Genomic DNA, 7,031 nt, shown 5'->3' on the forward strand with positions numbered 1-7,031 from the left:
CTGCTGCTGCTTGCCGGACGCTTTCTTCAGCGTGTTTTGGGCTATCTTTCTCTCTCCGTTTGTGTGTGTGTGTGTGTGTGTGTGTGTTAGCGCGCGCGTACGTGTTTTGTAAGCGCTTTACGTGTACGTGCGTGCGTCCGTGCGTTTTTTCTGAGCGCTGTGTACGTGCGTTCGTGCATGTTTTTTGAGTGTTCTGTATGTGTGCGTGCGCGCGCGCGAGTGCTTGTATGCGGGTCTCTATGTGCTTGCGCGTGCGTGCGTTCGTACGTGTTTTGTGAGCGCTTTGTATGTGCGCGCGTGCCTGTTGTGTGAGTGCTTTGCATGTGTGCGTGCGCGCGCGCGCGTTGCTGCTTTGCGAGCGTTTTGCTTGTGCGCGCGTGCTTGTATGTGCGTCTCTATGTGCTTGCGCGTGCGTGCGTTCATGCGTGTTTTGTGAGTACTTTGTGTGTGTGCGTGCGCGCGCGCGTACGTGTTTTGTGAGCGCTTTGCGAGTGCGCGTGCTTGTATGCGGTACTCTATGTGCTTGCGCGTGCGTGCGTTCGTGCGTGCGTGTTTTGTGAGTGCTATGTATGTGCGTGCGCGTACATGTTTTGTGAATTTTTTGCGGGGGCGCGCGTGCTTGTGTGCGTGTGTGTGTATTGAATAAAGTCGGTAGTTTTACATGCAATAAACCTCTTCAAAATTGGTGCAGTGGCTGTCCCCGCCCTGAAAACCGAGTTTGGTTTCGAGCCACTCTGGAATATATGGAGGCGCCGGAGGACCAGTGGAAGGTGTAAGTTTCCTCCTTTTTCCCTCCTCTACCCTGATGAATCCACTTCCTTGATTGTTATTGTGAAATAAGCGTTTCATCAACAGCATAAATACATGAATCAGAAATCCGGAAAGTGTGTTTCACGATTACACTAATTTCGATCGTGAAACGTGTACCTTGGGTTAGCCCACATTTCCTTGAAGTAGGCAACTGCTTATGGGGCGGCGGCGGGCGAAATGCTGCCGCCCTTTTCGCCCGCACAAAAAATGTTTTGCCTACAAATGCAAAAACGCCCGTGTCTCGTGCATTGGGGGCACGTTGAAAAGCCCCTAGGGGTCAGGATCAATCCAGAGTCACCCGCTATCCCGTGCCGCTTAATCAAATTGTCGTTTTGACACGTAACACTCCCGAATTCAAGGAGACAACTGCTTAAATTGTGAATAGCTGGTTATTTGCGATATTCCGCATATAGCAATTGGTTTAAGCAGCTTTTACTGAAGATATGAAGTGCTAAGATTTAGGTCTCTCTGGGGTGGTTCTCATGCCCTTCGAAAATTGTCCTCTATAGCCCAATTATAATTCGTAAAAATGGAATTATAAGGCATGCCCTCGGACTCGAGAATGTGTTTGATTGATCTGTAGGTTTAATTGAGAAGGTTGCAGTGAGTCCAATAAATTTTTTAATGCTTTCTCAGTAGGAGTGTCAAAGTGTAAAAAAAAGCGTATGTGTGTGTGTAAATTGTTGAAAGCGAGTCAAGTGGTGCAGGTGTGCGTGTGTGTGTGTGTAAGACTTCGCTCCTCGAAAGGGCAGGACTTCTGTAAAGTGACTTGTTGAACAACACTTTGCAAATGTAGTGAACATGGTTTAAATAATGGATTTGAGACCTGCAAGGAGTTGCGACATTCTAACGCATTCCTCTTGCATTTACCACGGATTTGCCACTGAATTGTACAACTCTCTGGTGCTGTTTGGCCAGAAAAGGCAAGGAAACAATAATTAATCAAATTTGCTTCATTCACACTATTTATAGCCAACATAGTAGCCCAAGTCACTAGTGTGAGCGAGTATATATTTGCAATGTGGCACTAAGATTACTCATTACATTCTACTTAGCCGCTTTCATAGCTGGTAATAAACTTAGTGAGCACTAAAAGAAATATTAAGCAATATAAATACCGCTGGCACAGCACTGGCAACAGTGTATGAGCAGGCAAACATATATGTGTCTGGAAATTTCAATGCAATGAACTTTCACAGCAACATCTGTGGTATGAGGCTTTTTTTTTTCTCAGTAAGCTGTACCGAGTCCATACTTTGATTTTTCTCTTGCCAACCAAAATCACCTTTATTGCCAGTGATCTTGTCTCTCGTTCTGGTAGCATTTGTTTATGTGGAACTAAAAATGTCATTTCTTGCAGGTCATCCAGATGACAGCCTCACAATTCGCAGCCTTTGTGCTCTCCATCAGAAACCCATCAGGGGCAAGCCACTTATGTTTGCCTTGAGACAAGACAACATTGTAAGTAGATATAGGCGTGTAGTCGAATATTCTGAAACAAGTTTTCATTTAATACTGTGAGGCTCCTTTGGTAGCCTTAGGTTCATATTTTGTGCAGTTGTGTGTATGCAGTTTTTAGATATTGCCGATGGCACAGTGCACATTGCAGATATGACGACTATGAAGTATATACTTGCAATTTCATCATTTCCTTTCATAATGAAGTTTTTCTTTTGTGCAAGGATATTCAGAGATTGGGGCATTTCAGCATCATATTCTGTATTGTGCATTCAGTGCTCATTTCAAGTTACCCTCCTCCTACCAATTTATTTGCGGGAAAAGAGTATTTGTTTACCCTCTGCAATGCGATTCTTATTTGCTCATTGCGTCAAACTCCTCTACCTTTAATTATCACATAATTATCACAACCTCAAAATTTCGGCTGTTATTGTTTTGAAAACAGTATCAAAGTCAAAATGTGCTAGATTGCTATCAAGACTGCAAGGGAATTGAAGAAATTGCAAGAAACCGTGGCTTCTTATGGTAGTTGAAAACCTCTTTTCAGCAAAGCATGTGCCTATTTCGTTTACTGAGCTGCTCATGAAATTCGCAAGCATGTTTGATTTAACACAGTCGTTACAGGAGAAGAGAAAAAAAAAGATTAACAGGAGCACTTTTCATGAGGATGCAATGCTTTTGGATATTCTCCAGGTGGCAAAATGTACATTTAGGAAAGAGAGTGACCTGGAATCGGAGAGGGTGGGGGAGGGAGCCAATTTGCAGCCATTGTGACTCATGCATGTAGTGGCAACACAGGATGAGAAATAGTTGTGGCACTGCGGTCTAGTAAATAGGTCAGCACTTACATAAACTCCCCCACAGTGAGGGGGAAACGTAGGATATGTGGTCCAATAAAGATGGTGCTTTTAGGAGACAGCAGGAAATTTTTGGCTCTAGTTGAGCAGCTACAATATGAAGGACCACGTAAATTGTAGGAAGCCAACATAAACTGAGTAGAAGGACATACGTCACTGTTCAGAGCACGAAGTAGAAATTCGGAGCATCAGGAAGGATTGTAAGTATAAATAAGGGAATAGTACTTGTCAGCGTATTGCCTAGCTAACAAGGGCAAGAAATAGTTGGCAGGACGTTCTATATTTTCCAGGGAAATGTGCTGAAACACTGATTCTTACTCAGTCAGTAAAGAAATATACAACAATAAATAAAAATAACTACGTATACAGAAAAGGCCTTATAGACTGCAGTGGAGAGTTGGACATTGTTGAGCTAGATGCAAGTACTGCTTTGCTACTGTAATGCAGGGCAGGTGAGATTGCAGTTGGGGGTTTCGTCATTTTCGTCTGTTGTGCACTCTCTCTGTACAATAGTGCTCTTCGTCTCGGAGTGTATAAATGTTGCATTCAAAACAATTCTCATGCCTTGAGCACAGCAGTCTTATTGTGTCTTCTCCCATGAAGTCTTCTGCTGCAGTGCTTCTGAAGTGTAATGCACAACTACATTGCAGATTTTATATTGTGAGTTTTATATTGCGGTCACATCCATGCTCCTGGAGAAATGCCCATTGCTAAGAGATGTCGTTGGTAGAGTTTACATTTTATGCTTTTATTTTCCATAGTGAAAAGGCTACTGTATATTCATTTTTGCTTCTATGCGATTTTGTATTCACGATGACTTAGTGATCGCGGTTTCTAAATTTGAAAACTGGAACTTTTGCCCAATTGAGCTGTGCCTTGTGTTCGGTCACAATAATTAGTGGTGTTGTTTTCAGAAGCTTGTTGCCTTATCAAATTCCCCGCAGTGTATAGGATCGTAATGAAATGTAGAGTCAACTCTCATGATTCTGTTATTTTGCTAATGCAGGAAGCAGGATTCCAGCACAGCCATCTCCTGCACTTATGGTCAAGATGCTCAGACAATGGAGTCCCTGTTCCTTGTGGTTAACCGTGAACAGTATTCTCGCTTTTATGAAAGCTAAAGGTGATTTCCTGCATAAATTAGAATTTTGCAGCTCAAATGTATACACTTTATTCTAATTTGAATCAACTAATATATGCTGTTTAATACTTTTATACTGTTTGATACAATCATTTCTTGTTGGAAAATATTAAACATGATGTTTAACATTTATTTATGCATTACTGGCTGATGCATGATGGCCTGTGTTTAAAAAATGTGAACTCACACATTTGAAGCTTCATTCATAACCAGAGTATGGCTGATTTAATAAACATTATTTGCTCATTTATGTACAAGCCCTAATCTTCCATTATCGCACCAAGTACAAATAATTTAGAAATCGGCAATGTATCATCCGCATGTGGCCAGTAGAGTACCTTAATGAACAGTGGTTTGTTTTTATAAGGCCGCCATTGATACGGCGCTTCGCACCTAAACAGTAATAAATCTGGCATATTTAGGCTGTCTTGCAGTAGACAAAAAAAAACATTTTCAAGCAACATATTTTATAACAGACCATGGATTGTCTTCGCATTACAAAATTTAAGGAAACCAGAATTGTAATTGGAAAATCTGCTACACAGCATTTTTAGCTCAGAGAACTCTATTTACATTTAAAAAAATGATTTAGGTGGGAAAAAATTTTCTTGCTCAAGGAATCTTGTTGAGGAGCGAAAATTCATCTTGATGCTCCTGGATCAAACCTTATTTAAAGCAAGTTCATGTGTGAAACATACGGTGTTTCAGTATATAAAAAATGTGCGCCAGTCAAGCTTTATATCGACTTTCCAAATCAGCTTTTCACAATGATTTGCCATGACATTGGTGTACAAAATAACAGGGTGTGTTTGTGTGCTTGCTCTGCATTTCATGTACTTCCCTAATTGACCTTTGCAATATATATTTTTTTTCAAAGCCGCCAAAACCAGAATTTTTGTACCTGAAATTTATTATTGAAAATTTATTCCTTTAAGTGGCACCAAACAGGCTGTTTTAGGGTTACCATATATACAGGTTGTTTCAGTTAACTTAAGCTAAACAATAAATAAATGCAAATGCTACGTAGCTGGACAGAACCAAGGTAATGTTGTTCGCCGTCGCTTGGAGATACTCAGACTATTTTTTGTACTCGGCCTAATTAGATAATTAGACCTAATTATTTATTCAACTTTTCAATTATTATAATTAGATGAAAAGTGTCAATGAGTAAATTGTAGAGCAACATGAGAAACTCCCAATACAGCTTTCTGTTGCTCAATACGTGCAACATAAAATGGTTTTTTCGAGCGTGAAAGAAGCCCGTGAATATACGCAAAATTTTCGTCCGACTGGCCGCTCGAGGCACTTTATGCGTATTCGCGGGCATCTTTCACGCTCGGAAAACACTTTTGTGTTGCACGTATTGAGCAACAGAAAGCAGTATCGGGAGTTTCTCATGTTGCTCTATACAATCTTCTAATTGACACTTGTCATCTAATTATAATAGTTGAGAAGTTGAATAAATAATTAAGTCTAATTAGGCGGAGTACAAAAAATTGTCTGAGTATCCCCAAGCGACGGCAAACAATATTACTTTGGTTCTGTCCACCTACGGAGCATTTGCATATTCTTAAAGTTTGTCCCAAGTTAACTGAAACACCCTGTATATAGGACAGATTTGATGAGTTATATTAAAAAACGTTTTTGCAGGAAATGTAAATTTTCATGTACTTACAAATGTATTTGGTGATTGCACATTTTAGGTTGTTACGTATGTATTATGTAGTTATGTATTCTAGCATGGAATAAATATATTTATTTTCCTTGAAAATGCACTATCGTATATGTGTTGCTGGTTCGTATTACATTTTATATGGATATGTAAAGCGTAATCACCATTGATGTAGATATACACGCTCAGAAGTTATAGTTTGCTAGGTTGCATTTGTGCAGTGAAGACAGGTTTTGCCCTGAATTACTAATATTTATTGTCATGCACACGTATAAATGTTGTGTATGCCTATCGAAACTTCAAGCTTGGCTATTGGACGCCGTGCTTGGTAGCTGAACTTGAACCTTCTGGCACACACGAGTTATGCCTGGATCGCTCTATATAGTCATAATTCAAGGTATGTACAGCTGAGCCTGCCTTCCCTATACTGTAGAAATAAAGGGTGTACACCCTTTCAACACCTATGAAAATGGGTGTTAATGAGGACTAACACCCTAACACCCTTCATAATTTTAGCTGGACACCCTTCCTCTAGGGTGCTATAATAGCACCCCAACTGTAGGGTGTAGGAAACAGCACCCTTAGGGTGTCCGTCTGGCGACAAACTGATTTACACCCTTAAGGGTGTTAAAATGTTTAGTGTGTACTTGCGAGATGGCGGAGCACAGCTAGCTGAAGCCGCCGAGGGGGCGGATGGCGTCACCTACGGCTCAGGTGTGTGGGTCAAACACGCCACTACGGCAAAGCTGTTCTTTGGCAGGTACGATACCCGCCTGTGTGCCTCATTGAACGTTACATTAAATGCGAAAAGTTTCATGGCGAACATTTGCTACTTTCACAGTATCTATCTATCTATCGATCTGTCTAGCCGCCTACGTCTTTGTGCTCTCGTGGTAGTTTCGCTAACTTGGTATGTACCAAAATTGGCATACTATGACAAGAGTATATGACCAACATGAATGATATGTCATGACATGCGTGGCACGTAGGTCATGAAACAGCCGCCTACGTCTTGGTCTCTCATGGTCGTTTCTTTAACCTGGTAGGTACCAAAATTGGCATAATAGGACAGGAGTGTATGACGAACATCAGT

General features: G+C 41.0%; 1 long non-coding RNA gene across 1 annotated transcript; it reads left to right on the top strand.

The window, feature by feature from the left end:
* Window positions 1-665: 665 nt before the first annotated feature.
* LOC125940710 (uncharacterized) lies at window positions 666-5,102 on the top strand. Its single transcript, XR_007463912.1, has 3 exons — window positions 666-772; window positions 2,171-2,271; window positions 4,132-5,102. It is a non-coding gene; the product is annotated as an uncharacterized LOC125940710 (long non-coding RNA).
* The last annotated feature ends 1,929 nt before the right edge of the window (window positions 5,103-7,031 follow it).

Source organism: Dermacentor silvarum, chromosome 10 (assembly GCF_013339745.2).
Source record: "Dermacentor silvarum isolate Dsil-2018 chromosome 10, BIME_Dsil_1.4, whole genome shotgun sequence".
Taxonomy (NCBI): Eukaryota; Metazoa; Arthropoda; class Arachnida; order Ixodida; family Ixodidae; genus Dermacentor; species Dermacentor silvarum.